Source organism: Sinocyclocheilus grahami, unplaced genomic scaffold, assembly GCF_001515645.1.
Source record: "Sinocyclocheilus grahami isolate Dianchi unplaced genomic scaffold, SAMN03320097.WGS_v1.1 scaffold2050.1, whole genome shotgun sequence".
NCBI lineage: Eukaryota > Metazoa > Chordata > Actinopteri > Cypriniformes > Cyprinidae > Sinocyclocheilus > Sinocyclocheilus grahami.
Window position 1 is genome coordinate 91,603 of NW_015507229.1, and position 4,013 is coordinate 95,615.

At 36.1% G+C, this 4,013-nt stretch overlaps 1 protein-coding gene across 1 annotated transcript in view; it reads left to right on the forward strand.

Annotated features, from left to right (window-relative positions):
- The window catches only part of LOC107573853 (DNA polymerase delta subunit 3-like), a 22,331-nt gene that overhangs the window by 4,056 nt on the left and 14,262 nt on the right, over window positions 1–4,013 (forward strand). The gene's annotated exons all lie outside the window — the stretch shown is intronic.

The window sequence follows — 4,013 nt, forward strand, 5'->3', positions numbered from 1 at the left end:
TATATATATATATATATATATATATATATAGTATTCAACTTTATTAACAATTAGGGGTGCTCCGATCAGGATTTTTGAGGCCGATCGCGATCACAGAAAACAGTATCTGCCAATCCGATCACCGATGCCTACTTTTTATCATGTAGAATTATTTATAGTGATGATCCAATAAAGATTTGTAGACATTTATTCAGGGCCTGAATTTCATTTTTGAAAATTAATTCCTCTCTTAGGTGACCTGTGAGAGGATTTTTATTTTTTCCATTTGAGGGGTGGAGGGGGCATTTTTTAGACATTTTTCAAAAATCTATATTTATCTCACCTAAATGTTTGATCATGTATGTAATTACTACATTTTTGTGTCAATGCATGATCATATTTACCGCAAACAATGCTCTGTTACTTTAATGCAGCGCGTGCAGTGCAGCAAAAATACACTCGGTGTGGAAACGATCTCTGCACTGCTGCAGACGCACCGCTCCTAAACGCACTGCCAGACTGCAACCGTGTGTGCTTAATCAACGCTTTAGAGTGCGGGAAAAAATACGGGAAAAAATACGCATAATGAACAGCAACAACACGGAAATCTCTCACTGCTCTTGATTGAATAACTTTTGTAACTTTAATAAGGATTAATCTTTAATTTATACAGTCAAATATGCAATGTTATTTTACATTTGATTTATTTCTGTACCTAAAAACTATGTTAGACCTACCTAAAAACACTGAAAAGTACTGTTTATTTTATTTGTATCTTTTTTCACTGTTTATTTATTTGTGCTGTTGCTTGTAGTTCGATTATTTGTTCTTATTTTCTTTATTTTTATTTGACAATATAGTTTTTTTTGCACCCCTAGTTTTGACACAAATTTCACGATTCGATTCGATTCTCATTCACAAGCTTTCGATTCGATTACCAATCCGATTCGATTCAATATCGATTATTTTGGATATATATAAGGTACAGTACATGCCAAATTTTCTCAAGGAAAAAAATCTCTCAACTAATGCCGGTAAAAATATACATGAGAATCAGTTGGTACTACATTACTATAATACTGAAGGTTAAAATTGACGGATTTGTTAAAATTACACTTAATGAAGTTTTTAAAATAATAAAGTTACAATTACATAATAATATTTCTACTTCAATTAATTTTTTTTAAATATAAACTAGGGGTGCTCCGATCAGGATTTTTGAGGCCGATCACCGATTTCCGATCACAGAAAGCAGTATCTGCCGATCCGATCACCGATACCGATCTTTTAAAAACCTTCATTTTATCATGTAGAATTATTTATAGTGATGATCCAATAAAGATTTGTAGACATTTATTCAGGGCCTGAATTTCATTTTTGAATTTTGAATTTCACTTCTCTTAGGTGACTCTTGTGAGAGAATTTGTTTTTTCATTTGAGGGGTGGAGGGGGGCATTTTTTAGACATTTTTCAAAAATCTATATTTATCTCACCTAAATGTTTGATCATGTATGTAATTACTACATTTTTGTGTCAATGCATGATCATATTTACCGCAAACAATGCTCTGTTACTTTAATGCAGCGCGTGCAGTGCAGCAAAAATACACTCGGTGTGGAAACGATCTCTGCACTGCTGCAGACGCACCGCTCCTAAACGCACTGCCAGACTGCAACCGTGTGTGCAGTGTGAACGCTTTAATCCGTTAACATGAGTGCGGGAAAAAATACGCACTGCAAACAAAGTAATGTGAACCTGGCGTTATGTGTGTGCGTTGTGAGTGTGCATGAGTGCATGGTCTCCAGGAAAGCGCGCGAGCGTTGAATGGTTTAAACACTGGCAAGAATTAAAAAGAAAAAATGCAATTTATAAACTTTAGTGACGATGCGACACTGCCTCGATAGTGCAAGTGACAATCCCTGTGGTCAACTGTGCAGCGTGCAGCTCACTTATAGTGCAGACGGGATGCAATTTGAAGCCATTTGCATTTTGAGCGAGAAAGAGAGCAGGTGATTCACTCACACTGTTTGTGAAATTATGTCTCACAGAAACTTATTCAAATTACTTTGTTATTTAATGAAGAAATATGAATTGTGCCTAGGGCTGGGCGATATAGCTAAGAAATGTATCAACGATATAATGTTAAATATCGTTCGGTATTGATAATTATTTAAAATTTTTATAACCTTTTTAAAAAACCACTGTATTTTTAAATTAACTCAATTTATTGAGACAAACAACAAATATTTTTTTTGTTTTAACAGTCAAAAACAAAATAAAAATTAAACCAATATCTCATTTCTAATGTTTTATATGAATGAATGAATGAATGAATGATGCATTTATATAGCGCTTTACTGTGTATTGTTGTACACCCAAAGCGCTTTACAATCATGTGGGTGGGTCTCTCCTCAACCACCACCAGTATATGCAGATTAAATAGGCGCAATGAGCAAAATAATGCAGCACATTAAATTGTCAACTCAAAGAAGTAACTGTCTATAAAAAACCGTGCATTGCGCTAAATTAACTAATTTTTATGTTAGTAGTTGCATAAACAATTATGAACAAAACAGCATCATGTATTTATGCATTTATGCATTGAAAGAGCCGAATCACCCTTCACACAGATTGCCTTTAAAAACATATGAGACGCAGTGAAAAGGAATAAACCAATAAACCTTCGTGACGTGTTTTCTAAAAGTTTAAACTGTTTTAACTTTGCATGGCTACATCTCTTGTGTGAGACGCGAGTGCAGCAGTCGTATTTGTCCGTCTAGAAAATGCGCTGAATATGCGTTCTGTGTGAATGGCTTGGTTTCGGTTTTAACCTAATCAAGATCTTCTCCGCATTGAGCTTCTATATTTCTCTAATATTTTGAATAAATAACACAGCAACTGTGCATCTCGTGGGCTAGACTAACAAAACATTAAACTACAACGTCACTTACATCATCATCACCGCATCTCGTGCTCCACTGATGACGTTCCCTGACGCACATCTAACATTGGATTGTACTATTTTTGCATTCAAATGCAAATGTTTATTTTAAATTCTACTAATATTCATTCTTTACTCACAATCCCCTCATCACAGGCACAGCACTCATGTTTGTGTTTGTGTGTGCTGTCTGCGTCACTCATAGCACGTGCCTATATCGTGCACTATATCGAACATTTTTTATATCGTTATCGATACCGTTTTATCTAGGGATGCACGATATATCGGCCACCATATCGGTATCGGCCGATAAATGCTCATTTTTTCTGTTATCGGTATCGGCCTGATAAGAAAATGTTGCCGATATCTTAAAGCCGATAAATAATGCATTATTTCCTTCAGAGACACTTCAGATGCGCGCTGTTCGTTTGCAGCCTTTTGTGCAATTGTATGTTGTATTATTGTGTTTATTTGATGTATATCTGATTTATCTTGTATAGAATGCCTTTGGTTAAGTTAAAAGAGCGCTTCAGTTTACCGGTGAACATCTTTAGCTCAGTGCACGCAGCTCAAACAGCAGTGCACAACATTAATAACTATGATTGGGAATGTCGTGTATATAGCATTCTAATGAGAACATTATAATAAAACGTTCTTTGGGTTAAGTTGCCGTGTTTCAGCGTGTTGTTATGGGAAGAGCGCATCCACAACAGGATCACACATTCTGACTATAGCACGCAATAACTGCGTCATCTTGTACATATATAAGTTGTAATATTATGTTTATGTTGTATTAATATTAAGGCGTTATGTGTGTGCGCTGCGAGTGTGCATGAGCGCACGGTCTCCAGGAGAGCACGCAAGCGCTGAATGGTTTAAACACAGGCAAGAATTATAAAGAAATGCGATTTATAAACTCTAGTGACGATGCAACACTGCCTCGATTGTGCAAGTGACAATTCCTGTGTCAACTGTACAGCGTGCAGCTCGCTTATTGTGCAGACGCGATGTGATTTGAAGCCATTTGTGCATTTTAGAGAAAGAGAGCAGCGCGCGGTGATTCACTCACACTGTTTGTGAAATTATGTCTCAC